This window comes from Protobothrops mucrosquamatus, unplaced genomic scaffold, assembly GCF_001527695.2.
Source record: "Protobothrops mucrosquamatus isolate PMUCROS unplaced genomic scaffold, P.Mucros_1.0 scaffold444, whole genome shotgun sequence".
Classification (NCBI taxonomy): domain Eukaryota; kingdom Metazoa; phylum Chordata; class Lepidosauria; order Squamata; family Viperidae; genus Protobothrops; species Protobothrops mucrosquamatus.
The window spans coordinates 1-25793 of record NW_015386767.1 but is presented as its reverse complement, the minus strand read 5'-3'; positions in this window follow the sequence as shown (position 1 = coordinate 25793).

Sequence of the window (25793 nt, the reverse complement as noted above, 5' to 3'; positions counted from 1 at the left end):
CAATGCCTGGGCCACCTCGTCCTTTCTGCAACAGAATCCTTACATGAGGAAGTTCCTACTCTTCTCTATTGGATACCAGTGTATTTCTGGCAGGAATGCTTTTTAAAAACAAAAAATCTTTAACTCTGGAATTTTGGAAACACAACTTTCAAGTATTGCAGGAAAATACACAAATCAAGATAATAATGAGTCTGGGTATGTATGCTCGTGTGATTCTATTTTTACTTTAAAATTCCAGAATTATACCAGTGAAAATACCAATATATTGCTGATTAGAAACTCATACGTTTTTAGTGAACTTTTGTTTCAGAAATGCTAGAGGGGCAAAATTAAGGCGTTTTGTCAAGACAAATATTGAGAATACATAGGAAATAGGTGGGATGGGGAAGTATGCTAAGTTAAAACTGCTTTTAGGCTCACAAACAGACAATTCTATCCTTTTTTCCATAGGAATTCCAGAGGTGCAAAATACTAAAGTTCTGCAGATGATGCACTACAATATCCTTTTTTTAAAATGACAAAAAAAGTGTATTTACGAGTAGACAGGCTACTCCTACATTGGCACAGAAAAATGTGCTTTGAAGATAGAAGCAAACAAGTGAGGTTCAGAACTAGGTTCAAAAATGCAGCTGGAATTCTTGCATTTTTTTTAAAAAATGAAAAAATGCCTTTGCAGATGTGTACATTTATTCTGAGGATATTTAGGGAACAAAACTGGGGAAATCCAATGAACATCTTTGCTGTATTTGGCACTATCCTCTGCCCGAAGCACAATGGATCTGTTACTCCTTTGAAAACCTGCATGGTTAATTCAGTTTTTTCTACCTAAATACATTCTCTTCATTCACACAGGAAAAAAAATGAGTTGAAGACCAAAGGATCTGGAAACATAATCTGGAAACTTCATGAAGCAACCATCATACCAAAAACATACTGAATGTTAAAAGATTCACCCAGAAGCGGTCTAGGTAAAGATTCAGGATGCCTGACATTAAATGACAAAATGAGCATCTGAGAAACTGATGTTGAATTCAGATCCATGCTGCTTTTTCATTTGATTGATTGTTAACTGGTGCTGCATTTTAATGCTGCATTGATGTAAGCCATTATCTTTTTTATGTGTCACTATGATAGGTGACATATATCTCTTGTAAATACATAAATAAAAGAAATAGCACTACATTCAAGAAGGCCAGAAGTTTAGAATAACTGGTTTGACAAAGGCTGGAGCTTATATGGAGAAGATGTGTGCCCCAATACATCATCATCCCTCTGTCTTTTGCATTGAAAGGCATCTGTGTCAGGAACAGAAAGCCTTCTTCCATTGTAGCCCCTTACATGTGGTGTAAGCTCCCAAAGAGAAAAGCAGATGAGATGTTCTTTCCTCTTATGAAAATAGATAGAAGCTGTTCTTTATTTACATAGGTATTGCAACAAATCAACAGGGATGACAAATCCTGTCTGTGAGTCCAAAGAAATTGTGCCCAGCTAAACTAGATTCTTACCATCAACTTGTCTAAGAGCTTAGGTTTCAGAAGCCTTGCAAAGGTAACTGCAGAGTGGATTGTTGGAAAGAGATAATCCGGACTTCCTGCTTCAATGTTTTTAGGTAGGATGTCTTGCTGGATCTTCAACACAATCTCCAGTTTTATAGAATGTGAAAGATAACAAAGTCAATTTTCCTGTTATTTTGACTAATCAGGTAAAAATGTTCCTAACTTTTTTTATTATTATTTGTTGGTTTGTTTGTTTGTTTGTTTTATCTATCTATCTATCTATCTATCTATCTATCTATCTATCTATCTATCTATCTATCTATCTATCTATCTATCTATCTATCTATCTATCTATCTATCTATCTATCTATCTGCCTATCTGCCTATCTGTCTGTCTATCTATCTATCTATCTATCTATCTATCTATCTATTTATCTATCTATCTATCTATCTATCTATCTATCTATCTATCTATCTATCTATCTATCTATCAAAATTATACAGCCACAAAATAAGTGACTCTGGGTGGCGTACAGCAAAATGAAATATCATGAATCTACCAGCAAATCAAAATGTTCCAAAATGTTCCAAATGTGCTTTTTCTAAAAAACAACTGAACTTTCTTGGGGGATTTTCTCTTTGAAAAGTCAATTACAACTGAAGAAACTTCTTGGAGGAGAAGGAAAAAAAAACAAGGAAGTCCAGTTGCCTTTTGGAAAAAGCACCTTTGGGTGATTGGGAATCTCCATAGACATTCAGCAAATGAAAAATTATTTAGCACAGAGGTCCCCAACCTTTTGGGGACCATGGACCGGCTGGAGAATAGAAGATGAATTCCATTTCTTTCAGCATTAAACTAACTTGTCAGATGCTTCAGGAACATTGTACAAAAGGTTACAGACTAACCACTAAGGACAGTGATTTCCCCTGGCTTGGAGTATGGCATAAACTGGGAAGGCTCTATATTTGGCCTGCTCCTTGCCCACCTAACTCTATTGCATTCACATCTTTTTTAGCCCTTTGTCATATAAAGTTTCCTTCATCAGGAGATGCTGGTCATTCAGGCTGGCAGATAAGGCAGACAAAATGTACAACAGTTAATTTCAGTGGCCACATGCTAAGATTATAAATAGCTATTCATATGATGGATTTTTTTTACTGATATTGTTAGTTTACCTGCACATTTTTATTATTCTTTTTTTTTTAAGAAAAAATGCAAAACATGACAATAGGTGGAATCCAAGCCTGCATTAGCTGAAGATAATTGCTATTGAAATCATTGCCACTTAATTAAGTCATAACTAATATATCCCATACATTTCAATGAGGCTTAAATTCATTTTAGTTAGTTGGGATCCAATCCATCCTTAAGATTTCCGTAAGATTTTTGCCAGGCGGTTTATTAAACTGAAAGCTGGTGCAAAAATGTTGTAGGTCCCCAACCCCCGGGCCATGGACCAGTACCGGGCCGTGGCATGTCAGTCCATACAAACAAGCAGAGCCCCATCCGCAAGATGCAGGCAGCGCACAAAACCACACACTCTCCGGTCCACAGAAAAACTTCTCTCCGTGGAACTGGTCCCTGGTGCCCAAAAGGTTAGGGACCTCTGTTCTAGGACAGGGCTTTTCAATCGGTGCCCAATGTGGTACATTAGTACGTGGCAAGTGATACACAGCCCTGCCCAGCCAAGTGTAGTGGGGGAGGGAACAAGCCAGCACAGTGCAGGACTTACTGTGAGAGAGTCCTCCGGAGCTGCAGAATGGCTGGGGCGAGGCAAAGGCCCCAGGCTTGCTTCCGGCTCACCCAGATGAGAAAGGAGGAGATGGGGCGGAGACAGGAGAGGCTATAAAAGGAGGCAGTTTGGGCGGGAGAGGGAGAGAGAGAAAAAGAGGCAGCCTTGGGAGGAGGCAGAGTCAGTTCTAGCTGCACCGAAGGGAAGGAAGGAGGAGGGTGGGGGGAGAGGAGAGGAGATCAAGCAGGCCGGCCATGAGCCGATCTAAAACTTCTGTGGCAGCCACCTGTGCTGACAGCAACAAACAGGCAAGAAATGCAGCGGGGGAGAGGGCGCCCTCCACGAGGAATGAAGAAAGGCAGCATCGGCTGGAGGTGAGGCACGGAGGGAGGGAGGGAGGGAGATGGAGAGTGGAAAGATTATTTTGTGACTTTGAAGTTCTGGCATTTGTCCAATGTGGGCTTTGTGTTCTTAAGGAGTGTTTGGCAATTTCTATTTGGTTGATGGCTGATGTCTCATGTTAGATTCTATTGCTCTGCTATTGTTAGCTGTAAGCTTTGCTGCAAGGGATTTTGAAGCATTTTTCTCCTGAATGGATTTTGCCTGTAGCATTCCTTTACTTATGAATGGAGCCATTTGGGGAGGCTGCCAGTACTTACTACATTTTTTTTTCTTCCTTAAGTGCTGGCTGCCAGCTCCTTAACTTTCCTTTCTAGCCAGTAGTTAATTCTTAAAGGGGAATGCGCCTTTTTAAGCTAGTTCCCTCAGCGGCTTGTCTTTTCTGTCTCTGGAGGTTTTTCCTTGTTTGATGAATATATGGAAGAGGAAAAATATGGGGGGGGTTTCAAATTCTTCCTTCAGAAGGAAATGGGAATGAGAAAGAGGGAGGGAGGGAAGGAGGGAAGGAAGTCCCACCTTAGCACTTGCAGCCCTGCCATTGACTTTGCTTGTCAAAAGGTTGCAAAAGGGGATCACATGACCCTGGAACAGTGACCTTCATAAATATGAATCAGTTGCCAGGCATCCAAATATAAATCACATGACCCTGGGCATGTTGCAATGGTCATAAGTGTGAAAAATGGTCATACGTCATTTCAGTGCAATTGCAACTTTGAACAGGGGGTTGGGTTTTTTTTGGGTCATCAAGCTTTTGACACCTTGCTAGGTAGTACTCGAATAGTGATACAATCGGTGAAAAGGTTGAAAAGCCCTATTCTAGGGAACCAAAGAGAAAGCCTGGTTTCATTAAATTCAAAACTTTTCCCTAAAGAAAGTCTAGTGCAATTGTCCTTCAGTCAATCCTTATGTTATCCAGTTTCTACAACAACTGCCCATAGGCAGAGAGAGCCTGGCTATCAAGGCGATTATGTGCTTTAACGTAGGTGATCATCTCTGAGCTATAGAAAAGTGCTGTAATCAATACACAACCAGTGGTACAAGCTGGAGGAAGACTGAATTTATAAATCCCATCATCATAAATAGCTATCTTCTTGTCATCTCACTAATCAATAGCAATGTTATTGTTTGCATTATCAGCCTATAGGCTTAATCAATATATCTCACTAATGGGTAATAGGAGATCAGATTGAATTTTGGCTCAGCAAGGCAATCTGAGGACAATGAGGATTTGCGGTCTTAGCAGCATGATATGTTTCTGTCTGACACAATGCAATTTGTATCAAGTTATGTCAGGATGCCATGGAATACATAATGAATCCACCTGCAAAACCTTGCTAAGAAGAAGCAGAGAATAAAAACTTGGTCTGGTTCACCATTTTTGGTAATAAGCAGCCCATTTGTAAGTATGAGTTGTCTGTAATTCAGATGTTCTTAATGGCCTATACTACTGAATTTTAAGGTTGGTCAAGGGAGAATCTGAATTAGAAAGTTCAGCTTGTAACCTAGAAAATTGTGAATGAGATTTGTTGACTGTAAGGATGCAGTTTAAACCACACATATGTCCACAAACACACACACCTTAAGGAATTGGGGTAAGAAAGTCAGGAAAGTTCATTTTGGAATGATGGAGCCATGTTCATGATCTGATAAGGTGAATTGAGCTCTACAAATTTTATGCTGTACTAAACTTACTTACTTATTTGATTTCTATAGTCACCCATTGCTGCAAATGACACTGGGCGGCTCACAATTCAAAACATACATTAGAATTAAAATTTAAAAAACATTTTAAAACAATAAAAACAGTACAAAGCATTAAAACAATAAAAATATTAAACTTACTAACCTTTCACTTGTTACCGATTGCTGCTTGATGACTTGCCAGCCATATGTGAAATATTTGAATTTTTACAGTTGCCTACAGCAATGAACAAAAACATCCTCAAATAACCACGTAATTGATATTGTTAAATTCATGTTAAATTAGATGACATTCCTTCCCTGGTACAGGTATTTCTCAATTTACAACAGTTCATTTAGTGACCGTTCAAAGTTACAACAGCACTGAAAAAAGTAATTTATGACCATTTTTCACATGACCATTGCAGTATCGCCATGGTCACGTGATCAAAATTCAGACGCTTGGCAACTGACTCGTATTTATGACGGTTGCAGTATTCCGGGGTCATGTGATCACCTTTTGTGATCTTCTGACAAGCAAAGTCGATGGAAAATCCAGATTCACTTAAACCTGCTACTAACAAAAAGTTTGGGTTCAACTATGGTCATAAGTCAAGGACTACCTGTAAAGTTTGAAAATATTCAGGCTTGCTGCATATCCAGTACTGCTTATTTTATGACTTCAGCTTAGCAAAGTATGTATGTAAAACATAAACATCACATCAATTAAATGTGTATTTTTATCTACAACTACCAGGGATTAACCCTATTCAGACTCAGAATTGCCTGAACCATGGGTGGCAAATAAATCAGATAGATAGATAGATGATAGATAGATAGATAGACAGACAGACAGACAGACAGACAGACAGACAGACAGACAGACAGACAGACAGACAAAAACAATTTCAGCAGAATGTATCTATATGTAAATAGGAACTTACTGCAAAACCAATTGAAAACACTGGACTCTACATATGAATCAAAGGCAGTTTAGGGAAGTGCACATTATATAGAAATGATCCCATTTTATTCTGTCAGTTTTTTCATACATTTTTAAATGACTTTTCCAGTCTGTCAATTAGTTCTGAGTCCATTGTTCAAACATATCTTCCATATATCCTATCTATGTTAAAACATTTTTGCTTCATTCTATATTTTTATGTCAAATTTAAGTGTTCTTCTTTCATTGTAATCTTTAGTTTGTTCTGATTCTCTCTAGTATCCATCCATCCGTCAAAGTCTCATCCTATAATTTTTTAAAGAAACTTTTTTAAAAGTATTTTCCCATGGAAGAATTCTTACAATTAATTCCAATATCTTATTTCAAATCCATCCGGACCCTTAGTCTGTTTGTAATTTTCCAGAATGAAAGTTTATTCCAAAGCTGTTTATTCCCAAAGAATTTGTTTAAATTCTTAAACTTGTATTTAAAACGTCTTTCACTAGGATTGAAAGAAACTGTAAATCTTGTCTTAACAGCTGGAAAACAGTTACAACCAAAAGTGATTAGAAAAGGAAGTATACAAACCCAGTGTCCTGTTTGAAGTTGACAACCATGCTTTCAACAATGGTTATTCCCTCACCTCTCTGACTGTCTTACTGTCTCCTTGTGAGGAACTACTGTCTGGAGCACTTGTGGGTTCGTCCAGAGAAGAATTATGGTGAGCTACTCTAGTCACTGGCTCTTCATTCCGCAGTGGTTTTAGCAGAGCCATCTTCAGTTTGATATTTCTTTCCCAGATGTGTCTTCTCCTCCCCTTTAAACTTCAGTGAACATTTTTTAAGTCCAGGACAGCCAGAAAACATTCAGAAGCCACTCAGGCAGATGTTTTCTGGCTGTCCTGGACTTAAAAAATGTTCCATCCCCTTTTGCCCAGATAGCAGTTCTTGCATATTTGTGCTTTCCTTATTCTGCCCCACCCCTGGCTGAGGGCAGGTAGACTGCCACTAGAAAAAGTATTGCCTTTCCCCTTAGCCAGAAGGTTCATGACTCAGAATGGATGAATTTGACAAAGGTTGTACCTCTACTATCTGAAATGGACAAATTTGTTTTCTTTTTTTTTTAATAAAATTTTTATTGATTTTTATAATTAAACAGTAAATAAGAATATGATGCATTTATATACACAAGCAGAAAAAGCAAAAATCAATACATTATCAGAAAACTCTCGGCAGTCCCCGCCTTGCCTCCACCCTCATCCACTTTCCTATCCTTCCTCCCTCTAACCCACAACCTCTCCTCCTTCTTCCTTACCACCTAACTACGTCCCCACTCCTTCCTTACCACCTCCTCGAGTGCAATTGGGGATACCAGCCGAGCATCTCTTCCTATCAATTCAATTATTATTTACCTATAACATGTAAATACATCAATTTTTATAATTCCCCTAAACCCCTTCCCCCCCGGACTTCCCGGAACTAGATACAGGATTAAAACACATCCCACTCCATATCTAAATTACAATTTAACTAAACAAGCATAATACTATCAATATATACCTACTTTAACTCTAATAAAGCAATAAGTAAAAACAATATTTCTACTCAGAAACTATATAATATTTATTCACTCCATACTTTCTCTAAATATAATCTATCCACCTACAACTTTTAAACTTTATGTAATTTTTTTCTTACATTTTACATTTAAATTTTTCCTTCACTTTCTTCCCTCTTAAGTCAATACTTTCAAAAAAAAACAAGAAAAAAAAAGAGTCTTAAGTCAATACTTCCTGCTTCACAGCTGGAAAAGTAAAATAAAATCCCAATCTTAAGTTTATCAAATATTTTACATCTTTCAAAATACTATAAATTCTTTACAAACATACGCTAATTTCTTCCATTTCCATAATAAAGTCTCATTTCCAGCATCACAACTTATCCATCCTTTGGCTTATGAAGCTTGCTAAGCATTTCCTGCAGGTCTATCGTTGCAAATCCCTTTAGTCTCGCCCCTCCCACTGACTCCGAAGGCAGTGGATATGTTATAGATACAATTTCTTTTTGTTGTTCTTTTTCTTTACGCCTATAGGCAGCACGGGTCATCCTCTGCTCCTTCTGAGGGTCTCCTGTAGATAATGACATGGTCCCAGGCAGTTCCACAACAAGTTGCTCCATCACAGCTTCCTGTGCTTTAGGTGTGGGTGATGATGACAAATCAGCTTTCAGGACCGACAGATAAAAGTCTTTAGCTTTTTGAACAGAATTTAATCTGTATCTGGTCCCCGAAAAATTTACCACAATACCCAAAGGAATCTCCCATCTAAAAGGAATCTGCCGCTTCTTTAACTCCTGAGCCAGAAAAGTAAAGTCCTTTCTTCTTAAAATCTTGAGTTAAAGTCACATTTTAATTGAAGTAAAAATCCCCTGTCAGGTTCCGTCTGATCAAAAGTTACTCACAAACAGATACAAGGTAGCAGCAGTGGCGGCAATGTCTAGCTTCGCTCCGAGGAGCGAAGACGCTTCGAGCTGCGGAGAAGAGGTCCGGACTCCGGGGGAGTTCTCACCTTCATCCCCCCAGGATCACTCCTGGGGGGACTAGGGAACTCAACCCCTATCCAGACCAAACTCACTCTCTCCCCTTCGCCCGGGGAGAAAGTTCCGAGCCACAAAATAGCTGATCCCCGCTGTTTTGACAGCTTTGACGCAGTCCCGGGCAGGAGGCTGAGAAGAAAGCCTCCTTCGGCGAAGCCTCGCCACCGGAAGTCCTCAACACAAATTTGTTTTCCACGTATATTCTGGAGAAAGAAGTATCATAAAATCCCTGAGGCCATTGGATAGAAGCCTAATCCAGATATTTACACGGTCTTTCCAGTGGGAACAGAAGCTGATGTTAATTGCCTACCTAATTGCCATGACTAATTATCATTTCATTAGCGTGGCACAACTTTTTGCAAAATGAGTATATTTTTGCTGCATGACAGAATTTTTAAATTTACTTTGATTATTGCATTTTTAAGTATTAAATATTCTCCTGCAGAGTCAGTAGACTCCAGTCTACTGTATAAGAAATGAATAGAGAAATAAAAACGACAGAACTGCTTATGCAAATGTTTTGAAATTTTGTACTAATAATCCTACATTCTTTTGGTAGCAAATTTTCAAAAATAGATTGTGCAACCTTGAAATCATCTGTCCATAGCCTAAACATTAATTTTAATAATATTTAATGCTAATGTATTAATATTAAATATCAAAATGTTAATGATCTCATTTATTTGAGAATTCTTTTGTTGACCCCAGTTTTTCTGACCATGAATTGCAGGAGGAAGTAAATCATAGGGAGTTGCATGAAATCAAATCAGTCCATTCATCCATTTGGTTCAGTGTTGTCTACACCAATTTTTCTCAACCTTGGCAGCTTGAAGATGTGTGGTCTTCAAGCCCCAGAATTCCTAATCACACACATGTAATTTTGGCACATTTGGGCCCGTATTGTCAAAAGCACAATTAAGTCCCATTTTTTTCTCAGCATCCTCACACGATTCTAAGCAAGGTATAAGTCAGCATACCGCTGCTCACATACCATCAACCAGATGGTACATGCAGCGGTATACTGATACACATTTAAGATGCTCAGGAGAATGATTCAGTGAAGGACATTATCAAAAATAAATTCTGCATATTCAAATAAACAATATTTATCCGATAATAAAGGCATTAAGTTGGGTATCCATTTAAGAAGAAGACAGAAAAGTGATGAAAGTCACTAGAGATTTTTAAAAATGGAGCATCATCAGCTAGTCTTGTTAAACCAACATTGAGTCTTAATTAAAGTTCTCCTGGACATTTAGGATTCATATTATATCCTGATTGCAAGCTTAGTGCTAAAGAAAATTAGTAGTCTTCTATTTTATACCAAAATCCATGGTGCCAAGGTCTTTATTCTTTATAATTATTAGCACTAAATATAAGACTCAGGATAGGGCACCAGTGATATTCCCTTCAAACACAGGGTCATAATGGTCTCTAAGATAGGACACAAAGGTTCTAACATATTTGTTATTTCAAAAAAAAAAATCAGGCAGAAATTTGTAACCAATCAATTTCATCAATCAATAGGTGTGTGTGGATCAATAGACAGGCAGGCAGGCAGGCAGGCAGGCAGACAGACAGACAGATAAATCCCAATATATCTAGTTGAGTAAGTTATTCTTTAAAGCAAAATAAGGAAGTTTTGAAGTTTGTCTATCCTTGTGATGGACTCAAGCTTGTGATTTAATTAAACCCATCTTCCAATTTTCATTTATATTCTGAAAAAGCACCCTCATGGCAAATGTTCCTATGTAGTGTGTTTTCCAAAAAGCTAAAATGCATTAAGTCACATTAAAATGCTCTTTTGGTTCCTGCTACTGCCATGAGATCATCCCTGACAGCATCTTTGAAGCATGACAAAAAAATTCTTTAAGAATTACTAATAAATTAATAATCACCACATTTTGTTTTCCTGATGACTCTAGATTTTAATCTACTACAACTATTGCCCAAGGCTATGGTGCAAAGGTGTTTATAATTTTTTCTTTTACTTTAAAGAATTAGTGGTTTTACAAAGATATTTGAATTGCTACTAGTTAATGCCCAAATAAAAGTGAGAAAAACAAAGATATATTGGAACAGCAGCATCCCATCCAAACCTGCTCAGGTATCATAGTGGCCCCATTTATATGTAAATAGATCACAGCACTTCATATTGGCATTGGCTTGGTTGCTGATATCATAGAGATGGAGTATGGAAAAAGATAATGTGACTTTGGTGCTAGAATTCTGACATCCATAAGCAACTTTCAAGACTTTACAAGATTAAATTTGCTTATCTGAGACATCACAGATCTTTGAATGGCACCTTGTGGATGCAAATCAGTTCAACATGTGTCCAGCTTTTCTAGATATATACATAAATAAACAAATATTTGAGGGGCATAAGATAAACAATAGCTATGTTTGTACAATGTATTAACCTCAAACCAGATAAGCTACATTATTATTTGATAAATCATGATTCATAGTCTAGGAAATTGGGAGATCTAGAAAATTATGGTGTATTCAATAAACCATAATAAACCATGACTTATTATGTACAAGCTCAGTTGTTGAATTACTAAATTACAACCCTCAGATTAGAAATGGATTGGAAGTTCCATCTTAAAGCCAACTCTTTTGAAAATAACATTTAAAGCATTTCTAATGGACTGATGACTTAATTTTCTCAGGCTGTTTTAAAGCGTCATCTTGGATCCTTATCCCAGATACTATTCTGCACATTAGGACTCCTTCCTTTTTAATTTTTATCAGTAGAGCAACACAAACTAGATGAAATGATTGAAGCTATCTGGTAACAAGAGAGAAGACAGAAAATATGCACAGTGGTTTTCTAACTGAGTTCTGGCTAAAGGGAGAATGAAAATAAATTGAAGCAGCCTTAAAAAAAAACAGTCTGTAATGCTTCATCTGAGAACAACCGGCACAGATTTCTTATAAATCCATTGCTTTTTATACAATAGGCATAGTCTGCCCTTTAGTGTTCATTGAGGAGAAGTGCAGGAAAAACACTAAATTTCATTTTCAGCTCTTCTCCATATAATACATAGTCCTTTTTATTACATGATCACAAAAGTAGCAATCCTGTGCCCTTCAAAAATTGTGGACTATCATTTCTATAGCTTCTTTCCAGAGCAGCATGGTGGCCTAGTGGTGAAGATATTCGCCTCCCATTCGGAAGGTTGAGAGTTCAATCCTAGGTAGCAGCAGATGTTTCTCTCCTAGGGCACAAAGAAAAAACATCTGCTGTGAACTCTGTGTGGTGTCAGGAAGGGCATCCGGCCAGTAAATGCCAGTAAATGCTCCATCAATCGCCGTAACTCTATACCTAAATTAAATTAAGGGATTACAGGGTTGTAAAAGGGAGCTTTTAAGCGGACCCTGCCATAGTATGGGAATAATGCTAGAAAGAAGACGACCCTTATAGCTTTTTCCCATTTGTAAAGATAATTGGGAGTAATGAAGAATATCTGGTGAGCATCAATTTGCCTGTCCATGCATTTCATTTTATTCCAAAGAAGCCAATGAAATGAATATTAGTTGCATTAGAAATACTAGGTCTAGACTGAAGAATTCTACCCAGAATTTTCATAGCCCTCATGTAAATGGGCCATTTTATCCAAGATTAGCAGGGAAAATTCACTGCCTATTCTGCCTCTTCCCTCCCCAGTTGCAAGGGCATTTTCATGAGATTGGAAATTTCAGCATCAGGAAGAACTTGGGGGTAGAGAGGGGTAAGAAATCTTCAGGATTCTCTACTACAGTCCCACATAAAATCAAATTTTAAGCCACTCATTGGGTCAAGAAGGAAGAGATGGTGGTTACAAAGTGAATACTTTCATTCTTCATCTCATGCTTCTTTACCTAAGACTAAGTAAAATTTAATTAAAATCCTGATGTTCTCCTCCTATTCCCCTCTTCCCTTCTGAAAACTTTTTAATTATATATCAGGAAGGAAGGAAGGAAGGAAATATATTCCCTATACTATTTTTATTATGGGCACTTCCACACCACCACTGTTTTCACACTCTGTGCCCTCAAAAGCACTTTACAGATAATTTGTTATTATTTCCACTTTTATCTTCTTGAGATGTTGAGAATATGAAGTGAAAATCACTGCCTTCCTGAAACTGCTGCAGATTATGCAGCAAAAAAGGGGGGGATTTATCTCACCTTGGAGAGGAAAGGAGCAATAACTTGTCATTCTGCACTCTGATTCTTCTAAATTAAGTTATGGGTGTTACTGAAAAATCCTTTCGCCTTTTATAAACGGAGTAACAAATTTAAATCCAAACCAATCAGTATTGCAAACAAGAATATAAAACAATGTAAAACAGCTTGTCAAATGAGATTGAGATAGTAATGGTCAACTCATGCTAAGTAGTTGTTAAGAATGTAGAAAATAAATATTAAGCACTTCTCCAATTACCTTCTCTATCATTTTCCAGAGGCCCTACTTCTTTGTATGCCTCTGTATTTGGCCTCTGAAATCCATCCAACCATCCCCCTCAAAGGAAAAGAAAAAAATGGGCTCAGTGTTTTGGTCCCATGAATCTCTGGGAACATAAAAAGAGGAGTAGTGGATCACAAGACACATTTTATACTAAAAAAGGAAAAGCTGTGAAAGGCAAAAAAAAAAAATAGCATATAAAGGAAGCCATTATTTTATGTACTCAATAGCTCTGTGCTAGTCCTGTCACAAGGTTTATCTATAACTTCTACACATTTTTATATTGCAATGGGTTGTAAACTAGAAATGTTCCCCTAACAAAAATGGACTAATATGATATAACAATGCTCTTGATGTACTTGCCTTGGTGCAGTTGTATTGGGGGCTTATTCATCCCGTTATCTTCCTTAGAGTGAAGGCTGAGGATGATATAACACATACCCAAAGGTACATTAGGTTCAAATTCCTGGTATGGAACAACTCGTCACAACTAACTCACCATGGCCAACTTGCCACAGTCAACTCGCCATGGCCAACTCATCACAGAACAGCTCACTGTGGGAGAATTCAACAATTCAATTCTTTAAAATAATTTTAAAATAATTTTTATTTTTATTCATTCACATTTTATTTTGTCTCTCCTTTGGCATCCTTTCTTTAATGATTCTATTTCACCATTTCTTCAATATTAGTGTAACTCTTTCCCCCAGTGAGCTGGCCCGTACAAGTTGGCCATGGCAAGTTGTCTCAGGGTGAGTAGGCTGTTGCAACTTGGCCGTGGCGACTTAGCCAAGGCGTGTTAGCTCTGGCGAGTTGTCATAGACCCATTCCCATTCACCCAAGGGTCCCTTACAAAGACTGGCAGTGGTCGATATTTGCTAGCCTAATATTTCATAATATTTCATTCTTTATTTCCTATCATTTGTCAGAATGACAAGAATTTAAAGTGGATGCCCTCTCCATGCTTTGGTTATTCACTTCTTCTAAAGTGTGATTCAGAAAATGTCCTGATCTTGAGCAAAAAACCCTTTATCAATTACTCCTTTCAGCCTCCATATATAAGAATTTGAGCTGGTAATGCTGGCAGAACTGGTCAAGTATCTGCCACCTATGTGGGAAAGCAGACTCTTTAATACCTAAAATTGATGTAATATCCTGCATTGGTCTTACCAATAATAGTTATTTCCACTGATACTATACAGTACATTAAATGCAATGAAATAATATAATCAAAACAGAAAGGGAAGATCCATATAGGCTACAGAACATCTTGAAAGAAGGTTGGATACCATCGTTAAGGACATATAAAAATAGCAGTTGCTAAGTTATTACAATTTTGTTAATTTATTATCGTAGCAACCATATGAGTTAAGCTAAAGAGAGAAGCAAATAAGCATAAGGCTCTCCAGTGGGATCTGTGTGGCTGCACTTTAAACTTCCACTGGTATCTTTCACAATCACAAGACTGGTTCTTTTAAAAGAGGTGAAGCATGTGTGGAATGAAATAGTGAAACTGGTACACCATTTCCAAGCATGCAAAATCATCAGGACAGAGTCAAAGGCTTCCTAAAATCCTCAGATTTAACAGGATCATCTTTAAAAGAAGAGCAATGCTTTTGATCCACTTCATGTTATAAACATCATTTGTCTATCATTTTTCTCCCTCATATGATTCTTTCCCCCCCCCCTTTCTGGAAGCCACTAGAAGGCTAGATACTTTTCTTCTGCAACTGATGTAATGGCTCTTCCTTATGAGAAGCTGAAGATGGTTTCTCAGTGTAGTTCAAGGAGAACTTGCCTGCCTTTATGGCTGACCCCTTCGCTGCTGCCCAATGACATTTAAAGGAGGTGCTTAATAATGATGATTGACTGAAAGAATCACCTGGGATCATTTTTTGGGTGCCACTTCACTAAGTGAAGCTTAAGGGTGGCATTAGGGAAAAAGAAGCTGTTCAATGGTGGGTCCTCGTATTTGACATACAATACTTTCTACAAGGAACCCTTATTAAGTTAGGATTTATCTTTTTCTGGCTTAAAAAAAAAGCCACATTTGATTAGTTTCCATCCGTTGCTTCTTGTCCTGCCTTCAGGCGCTTTGGAGAATAGCTTGACTCCCTCTTCTTTGTATAGTCATAAAGTGACTATAAAGCAATCAGAGGGCAAAAATTATACCATCCTTGGTTCCTGGGCTTACATTTTCTCCTCCTCCTCTTCCTCCTCCTCCTCCTCCTCTTCCTTTCTTCACATGATGTCACATGAGCATCTAGGCACACAATATACTGTCAAGCTAAAAATTATACTGTGGTTTCTTTAGCATTTAAGGATGTATAAACAAATTCCAAGAAAGAAAAGATAAGTTGCTTGGGGAGGACAATTAAATTACAACCTGAACCTTGTGTATTATGAATTTATAAATCCATCTTGTTTTAACCATACTTTTTTTATAATCCTGATCTAATCCTGACTCCCTGCTCTGCCCATTTCTTCTGAATATTGGCAGGAGTGGAATGCAAACCAGAAACTGAGTAAATATTACTTACTATCAGGTTGACAGCTTATTAAAAAACTGTATTTGGCCAGTTTAGGGTCTAATTGTGCGAATTATGATTTGTCCTATTTTAATAAAAGGGTCATTCTAAAATGATTAAGTCTTTTATATATGACCTAAATGAAACCTTAGAGCATATAGAATTAATAGGTTTTTTATTGGTTGCAACCAGAAACATAGTGTCAAGATTTTGCAAAACAGAAAAATCTGAATATTTCCACATAGTAGGAAATATATTGGAAAAGTGCCTTAATGAGAAATTTGACCAGCACCCTCATCAATATTAGAATAATGCAGGTGTTCATTTTTTTCATATCTGAGTTAAAATTAATCACATATAACAAAAATATATTAGTTGTTTACTACCTACTTATAATTTCTTACATAATTTAATGAAATCAAGTTTTATGTATTCTTTTACATTCTTATCACTGTATTGTAAGGAAAATTAAATTTAGGTTTAAGGGAAAGATTTTTTAAAACAAAAAAAAATTGACTCTTGCTTGCTCAAAACGACCCAGTTAAAACAAATGTTGAATAAGCATTATGTGTAAACCAGGCCAGTATCAGCTGTTTACAGAGAAGCTGGAAGCTATTGCATTGTGTGTGTTTTTTCTGCATCTTTCTAAGTCTAAGTAGTGTTACCAAACTGGCCAGAGATATCTCAGGATCCCATCCACCAATTCATATGCATGCACATATACATATACATATACATATACATATACATATACATATACATATACATATACATATACATATACATATACATATACATATACATATACATATACATATACATATACATATACATATACATATACATGCATGCACAGACATACACTTCACACACATACACTCTCACACACACAAACCTTTTAATGACTTACCTATTTGATTCTAGCTGCTTCCCTGTGCAGCAAAATCCATATTTCAAACTTCAGGGGTTAAACAAAGTGACCAATTTCCTCTGACTAATCGAGCATGCAGTTTGCTTGTATTTGGCCAAAAGGATTTATTACATTGAGCAACAATAAATGTTTCAAGTACTATTATGGGGCAACTGTGTGCTGCAGTTCATTAACTTAAAAGCGGGAGCCTGCTAAAGTACCATTTCTATTTTGGGCTACTGTGTTTCAGGTTCACTGTGTATTTACAGCTCCCAGAGCAATAAAATGTCTGAGAAATCCACCACGGAAACTAATTTTACATAAAAATTGCTAACTGTGTAGGAGGGTGTTTGTTTGCTGTTCCCTCACCTTGAAAAATTAGCAACTGCTGCTGTATCCCATAGCACTCTGCTTTGTTTTTTTTAACATGCTAATCTGTGATGCTATAACTCACTTGCTCACATTGTAGCTGCTCAGAATTGCAATCTTTTATTCTGAATTGATGAATCCAGAACCGTAAAACAGAAAATGGGTTTATTATTTTATGCATTCATTTATATATATAAAACATTTATATCAAACTATTCCACTTCTAAAATAGATACGCAAGATTATTAAAATCATAAAAGTACAGAAACAAAATGCAATAAATCCAGTCTAATAGCCTCATTAAATTCACATAAATCCCATTCACAACAAAATACCAACAGTAGCACAGCACCCAGAAAAAGTGCAGGCAATAAAGGTATGCCATGGTTATTTCCCCTGAACAAAATAACAGAATCTAAGGGTGGTGTCAGAAGTACTTGACACAACAGTAGCTTCATAAACTTCATACGCTAAGATCAAATTTCTCTTTCCTTCTTTTCACTACCCAGGACCCACTAAGACCACCAAGATTTTTCTTTGCAATCTATGGTTCACATTTTATCTTTTTAGGATGATTTACATTATTAGCTGCTTTATTGATGTGGCTGTATCTTGCATGAGAAGATTCTTGATTTTGTATGTGTTCATATTTATGTATCTATGTATTTGTTTCTTCACTTCAGCAAACTTTTTAATTCAGTTGCTATTTCATTTGTTAAGTATCATTTACTGTCTAAATTCCTAAGGTTCCTAAGGTTTGGAACCTCTTCTAGTTTTTGTTGATTATACATTTTATCCTTTTTTATGATCAGTAGAGCCTCTTAAGAGCTAGTTTGGTGCAGCGGTTAAAGGCACCAGGCTAGAAACCGGAAGATATGAATTCTTTAAGAAGTACCTTGCAAGCACAAAGAAGGTTTATAGAACATTTAAAACAATGGGGCTGCAAGGCAATTCTGGTTTTTACATAGAATTCAGTCCTGAATTTGAGAAATTAAAACCCCAAAAATCAAGGTAACTACTTGGAATATTCTGGATATAATCTACTTCGACCTCATAAATTTTTTGATAAGATTGTACATGACAAGCTGTTAAAATATAGTTTGGATGGCACTACAATATGGTGACCCCATAACTAGGTGGCTAACTTCACTTAGATAATCAGCATTTATAGCATTATGTCAAGTTGGAGAATAATAACAAGTGAGATCCCATTAGGATCTATGACGGGGCCAGCATTGTTCAACATTTTTAATGACTTGGATAATGGGACTGATGATGCACTTATCAAATCTTGACAATTACACGAAATATACGATACACATAAAAGATGGTATGTGCTGGGAAGCACCAGGATGGAGAAAGTCTTGGATGGAGGGAAAGACAAAAACCTGAATATGAGTCAACTGTTTTAAACTCCAGACTGCTGGGCAAGTTCAAGGAAGCAAGAATTACACAGACACCTGTAAGGTATCTTTAATAGCAAAGATTGGAAAATACAGCATCTTGGAAACCATGAAAAGAATTTCCAGCTATTTCTTTACACTGAAGAAACCTCTTTGAATTATTTGAATCATTTCTTCCCAACTTCCTCGCTAACTGTGATTGAGTTATGATTGCACTTCTGTCTCTTAACTTTTCTGTAGCTTTCCAACACTCTCTCCCACAAGCAATGGAAGATGGCTAGCACAAGGGCTAAGGAAGTTCTGAGCTGCATCTGAAGAACCGTACCAAAGATAGATAAAGCAATTATTCTCCTCTACTCAGCATTAGTGAGACCACAGCAAGAATGCTGTGTATAGTTCTGGGCAGCACACTTCCAGGAGGATATTGGAAGGTTAGAATAGTTCAAGGAAGATGATAAAGGTGCTCAAAGACATGCCCTACCAGGATAGGCTGAAAAAAACTGAGAAATATTCAATCTAAACAAAAGAGGACTGAAAGGTGACATGATATAAGTGTGCAGGTACATAATAGGGCCCATAGGAAAGATGTTTTGCCACATAAATTAGAACCAGAAATAACAGGTATAAGTTCCAATTAGCTAGGTTTCATTTAAATATAAAGAAAAAAAATCTGGATGGTAAGTTCTGTACAGCAAGGGAACTGTCTTCCCTAACCTTGGAGGCTATGGTCCATCTTTGCAGGTTTTTAAGAAGACCTGGACTAGTCCTCTCTCAAGCATATTTTGTCTGTGCACTGAAGAGGAGAGGACTAGATCTTTGCGGTCCTTTTCAGTTTCATAACTAATGATTGATTCTACTAATCTTCCAAATGACAGTCCCTTCAGCCCTGCTAAATTTTAGGCAAGCCTGATGCCAACTCCTCAACTTGAAGGGGGGGCTCTAATAGGTGATTTCCCCCTCCTCCTGTGGAGCCAAAACAAAAATATATCTCTAGTTATAAGTAGACAGGGATAGCACTACTTAACTATAAGGTAGGCTTGTCCTTGTTTAGCAACTCTCTTGTTTAGCAATAGTAATCAAAAAGTAACTTTATGTTCAATCCTTGCATTTATTACCTTTGCAGGTCTATAAAATAAAGGAAAGCTGAAATAAGAATAAAAAGGCAATTATGGTTTCACCTAGTGACTGCTTTGCTTAACAACCAAGGTCCCAATTGTGGTCACTAAATGGGGACCCAATTGAGTTTGCTTGTGGAAATCCAGAAGGGAACATCAGAAATCCCAATTATACGACCATGGTTCAACCAAGCACTCGCATGGCAGTCATGTGACCACAGGGACACTGTGATGGCCAGAACTCCGAGGACCAGTCATAAGCACCATTCTTTAAGTGCTGTTGTAACTTTGAACAGTCACTGAATTAAAGATTGTAACCAAAGGACTACTTTTAACTCTAAAGCATAGTACCTGCTGAAAGCGAGGGCAGTGAAACTCTCAATTCTAAAAGGCTTTCTCAGAGACATAATCTCTTCTTCTTTTTCTTTCTAAGTAGCTAGAAAGGTCTCTTGAAATGACAGTACAGCACAATCCAAATCACAGTACAGTCCACTATTGGGACCAGAACGTCTGTCACTAAGCAATGCAGTTGTTAAATGAGTCATATGATCATGCCAGTTTTGTAATCTTTCTTGCTGGGGTTGTAAAGCAAGTCACTGTGGTTATTAAGCAAATTTGGTTCCCCCCCATTGACTTTCCTTCTTGGAAATTGGCTGGGAAGGTCATAAATAAAAGATCAAGTGACCCCACGATGTTACAGCCTCTGTAAATACATGCAGATTGCCAGTCATGGGGATGCTGCAACAGTTGTAAGTATGAGGTCCAGTCACAACTCACTTTTTTCAGTGCTGTCATAATTTCGAATGATTGCTAAATGAATGGATGTAAGTCAAGGACTACCTGTACAAATTCAAACAAATGAAGTTGATTCTCGCCATTTCTAATCCAATGCTCTAATTACTGTTTGATTATTCCCTTAGTTTCTAGACTTAGAAATCAAAAGTTGCAAAGGGACATTTCGAGATTATATATTTCCCACCTAATAAAGTCCAGGCAAGTAGAAGCCTTAATGAAAACTGGTTGCAACATGAGGAAATGGACAGAACAAAGGATAAAATCAGGAACACCCAACAAAAATCAAGATCTTATTTCCTCTCTGGAGACAGTCATATCTCTTCAGCCAATTACATTTTTTAAAAACCCAAACAATAAACTCTCACACTGGAGTCAGTTGCCAGCCTCCCCTCCTCCCCCGAGACAAGATTTATAAGCTCCAGAAAGGGAACACAAGATATATCATTTCAGACTAAATCACGTTGCTCCCCTGTTAATAGAACTAGGTAAGTAGACTAGTGGGGACTGCATGAGGCATGTCTTGGCTGGAAGAAGATACCTTGTTTGCATAACATTAGGCATTTCTCCTTTTAATTTGATGATACACTTTTAAAATTCCTTGTAAAAAGAACATATTTATGGTTTCTGTTAGGCTTGTCCCAGCTTGGGCATTTAGGAAAGAAAGACCCTTGACTCCATTTGTAGTGAAAGGTGTACTTTTACTAAAGCCAAGTGTTTACAGCGTAAGCAAAGCCAGATCTGAATATTTCCACATAAACCCAGTGATTTTCCCTTCTCCCACATCCTCCCTCCTTGATCATCTTGATATTCCAACTAGATGTTTTGATAGCAGTTCTGAGGTTTGGTGCCTCTTTGGTGGTTGTTTGCATTCCGTTCCCAGGGCTATGTCCTTGGATCTTTCCACCATTGTCTCTGGTTGGCACTTCTGGTTCCTGTCATCCCTCCTCCCTATATTTCCCCATTCCCACTACCCCCTTTTTTATGGCAGGATGCCATCAAAGAAAAGTAAGGCTGAGGTGGTGGGATGGCAGATTTGACAGATTTCACTGATTCTGGGCCACAAGTGATTGTATTCACAGAAGTGAATTACCTGTACAATTTTTGTAGATACTGTTTTATTTTTCAAAATCTGTAAAATTAAAGTGCAACTAGGCACAGAAGCAGTAGGTTCAAAGGAACAGGTAGCATGAAATCCAAGGGTCACTAAAATAGGACTTGCACACGATTATGTAAAAATTATGCCATGTACATCATGACATCGTGCAAACGATGCAAGATAGTATGACATCTTCATGGCTTCTTCCAGTTGCCTGTGTCCCTGGCTAAGATCAATGTCCCAGTTAACCAATGCTAGGCTCTAGAATGGGGAGAGAGCCCATGCGGTATAGCAGTTAAGGCAGTGGTGGGATTCAAATACCTGAACAATCGATTCTCTGCATGGACGCCGCTTCCAGAAGTCTGTTCGCAGCCTGGGCCTCCGAGGCCCAGAACAGGCTTCCGGAAGTGATGTCTACGTACTTCTGGTGGGCTCTTTTGGGCCTGGAAGGCCTCCCCTGGGTTTCTGAGGCTCAGAACAGACTTCCAGAAGTTACGGCATCCATGCACTTCCAGTGAGCTGTTCTGGGCCTGGGAGGCCTCCCCCAGGCCCACAAGGCTCAGAACAAACTTCCAGAAGTTACGTCCATGCACTTCTGGTGGTCCATTCTGGGCCTTGCGAAAAAGGGCTAGGGCTTTAGCCGGTTCACCGAAGTCCACAAAAAAATCTTCCGAACTGGTGCGAACCAGCCAAATCCCACCGCTGAGTTAAAGCACCAAGCTAGAAATAGGGAGTCTATGTTGTAGTCCTACCACGGCACAAGGGTCACTAGTTGGGTGACCTTTGGCCAGTCACTCCCTCTCAGCCCCAGGAAGCAGGCAAAGATAAGCCACTTCTGAAAATCTTGGCAAGAAAACCCCAGGGTCTAGTTCAGACAGCTAGACAGTCGCCAAGAAGTCATAAGGGATCAATTATGATTTAAAAGCACCAAAACAAGAATGGTGTGTCACGTTTAGACATTGTGACCAAAGTTAACATTTTGTGTGTGGCCAAATCTTGTCTTACAGAGGTTTTCTCTTTAACCTGCAATATTTCACGTACAAATATCTAGTAAATTTCCCTGCTGCATCTGAGGATTCTCCTACTTCTTTCACCATGTACAGTGCTGGATTGTCCCTCTAATGGCATAGGTGATAAACTATTCCCAGTTCTAGGTTTCTGCTGAATGTTGCATAATGTTCATTCTACCAGGACTGCCCTGGTCTACTGCTGTAATTAAACAAAATGAAGGATGCGAATTTGCTGTAGAAGATAAATATGCTATGTCCTGGTGTATACTGCCATCTGGTGATACTATATTATGGATTTATTATCCTCTGACAGCAGGGGAAAAACACAATTTCCTTTTACTTGTGGTCTCCTTGAATACATCCAGTAGGTGTCCCAAGTATGCTTTCTTATCCAGTTCTTCCTATATGTCTTGATCTAGCTGTTACAATATTTCATCTGCACCCAGTAGATGAAGGGGAAGCAGTAAATACAAAAAGAGTCTTGCTGCTGTTTCTTTTCAGACTTTATTTTACACAGGAGCAAAAAAAATCATATTTCCAAGGAGTTTTAAAATAATTAAAAATAGAATAAAGGTAAACATTTACAAAAGAATGGTGCTGTGATATATAAACAAAAGAATAATTTTTCTGTTCTGTACATACAATAGAAATAGAATAGAGTAGAAATTTGCAATAGAAATTTGCAAGAAACAATTGTGTTTTGTCTGTCAATAATAGATCTTCTGTAAAGGTGAGATATACCCTAACATATCCCTTGCTTCACCCACATGTCCTCACTTGTCCTCCTAATGTCTTTTCTTCCAAAAATCTATTTTTCTCTAACCATTTTTATAATAAATCTTCTAGACAACAATAGCTTCCTCATGCAATTGAGTTCAGTGTGCTTGCCAGTTGTGATGGCACCAGCTTTACTTACTTATAGCACTTTGTTTTAAAAAGTGCATACATTTAACAGGAAACTGAAAATCAGATTTTATCCATAAGCACTGCAAAATGGACTGCAAGATTATGATCTAGACTGCATTGGAAAATCTTATCAAATCAGATTATGGAATTTATCATAGCCTAAATCAGGGGTGGGCAACTATGCCCCCTATATAGCCAGTGGACTTCAACTCCCAGTTTTCTCTAGCCAGCATGGTCATAAAGGTCATAAAGGGGCCATAACTGCCCACCCCTGGGCTAGATAGATCTAAAGTGGCAAATAGGTTAGGATTAAAATTAAGATTAAGATCACTGATCTCTAGTCTCTCTGGGGGACTGGAGGATAGGAAAGAACAGCTCCTCTATAGTAAATACTGTACCAAATGTATGAGGCAGTTCATATCTACAGACAGAAACTGTTTGTCTTCTGAACAAAAACTATGTTTTGGAAAACCACGGCTGTTACAAGGCTTCGCAAATAAAAAGGCCTTCAGTTTACATCCAGTTTAAGTCTATAGCTGACTGGAACAAAAGCACTTTGCTGCTCTTTATGACTCAGAGTGGGAGGTTCCTCATGTCATTCTTAGAGCCCAGCTCTTTCATTTTATTTTTAACAGTCAGTTACTTTTTAGCCTCTTCCTTTTTTAGAATTGGTCTGCAGAAACATTTTGGGGGAATCCTCCTGCCAAATGACTGAGGGGGAAAAGAATAAGATATTAAGAGGACAGGCAGAAACTCATCTCCCCAAGATCCAGGAAAATCTCAAAACATCTGATGACTGATGGACTAATTCTGATGGTAGGACTACACATCAGTAAACAGGCATGATTTATTCACAGTAAACAGTCAGTTTGATCCTCTAGGTATAACAAAAATTGAAGCCTTGTGGTAAAACAATGGGGAGTGAACCCTTCTCCCTCTCTGAATGCAGACTTATTTCCTCCTACGAGTAATCAAACTAACAGCCCAGGCAAAAACGAGTCACAGAGGAATTCAACAGGTTGTTCCCATTCTGATCTTCCATCAAGCCAAAGCTTCCTCTTGGCAGCCTCTCTTAATGACATGCTTGACATTGGCTGAATCATCTGTCTGCTTAGTGTGTGTGTGCACTGCATGCGTCCCCTTGCTTTTGGCTAGATGTATAACTTACTGCCATGTTTCCTACTCTCTGTGGTTGACAGTCTGTAAAATGCTGGATAATTTCAACCACATGAGGCAGGACTCCCGGAACAAGAAGATTGAGAGATGTAATGATTATGGGAATGCAAAATAGCTGGAAACAATCAAACTGAAATAGTTTGAGGAAGTAGTGGCAGATTTCTGGTCAAATAAACTTGACCATTATTTGACTGATCTGTAATTTATGCAAAAAAATAAGAATGGATATATAGCAGATGGAAAAGATGCAAATTAAGGAGTGAAATGGAATAGGAAGAAAAAGGTACAGAAAGTGCAAGATCAAACCTTTTGGGAGAAATGGGGGGGGGGAGAGGCTTGCAAATGCTATTTGTGGAGGCCCAAATTGGAATTTCAATAAGGAAGTGGGAAAAGATGAAGAAGTAGAGAAAATTACACAGGATGATACAATCACTTTGGATGCCTCATAAAGATTTCCCTTCCTAACTTCCTCCCACTCCCTGACCCAACCATTTCATTTGTTGTTCTAAACCTAATACCACAAATTTCAAGGTATGTATGGATTTCTGAAGAGGTAATGGTAGAACAGTGCTTGAAGACAGGGAGTTTTAATTGGAGATCCCATCAATTCAGATATGAGCAATGGCAGTAAGAACGGTTAGGTTTTTGGGGGGTGGGCGGGTTAGTGCAATACATATAGATGTATAACATTCTATAACGTAAATTTAGCTAACCTCATGACAATTTAATTTGGGGGAGTGATTATCTCTTCTTATTGGATACTAATGAATGTAATTATTCTGTAGTAGTATGTATTTATACATTTGCTTTATATTTAACTGTATTTTAAACTTTATATTACATTAAAATTATACAACATTTAAGTACTGTCCTCATGGAATATGAGACAAGGTGTTAGAATAAAAGAGAACTCAAATTTATTCTTGACTGTGCATGAAAGAATCTACTTGTGGTGAGAGACGTATGCATCTCGCCACATTAACTGGAAATGCTTTTGCCTTATGAATTCTGATGAAGTAGCAGGATATTCTTTTGGTTGTCTCCAATTATTTGTAGGCTTGATTCTACCCTCCTCCCCAAGGCACCTTGGGAAGGAGATCCAGCACATAGTTACACTTCACTATATTTATTTAGCATATGGACTTGTATACGGACTTGTACTATATATTAACATTTCACCTAGATTT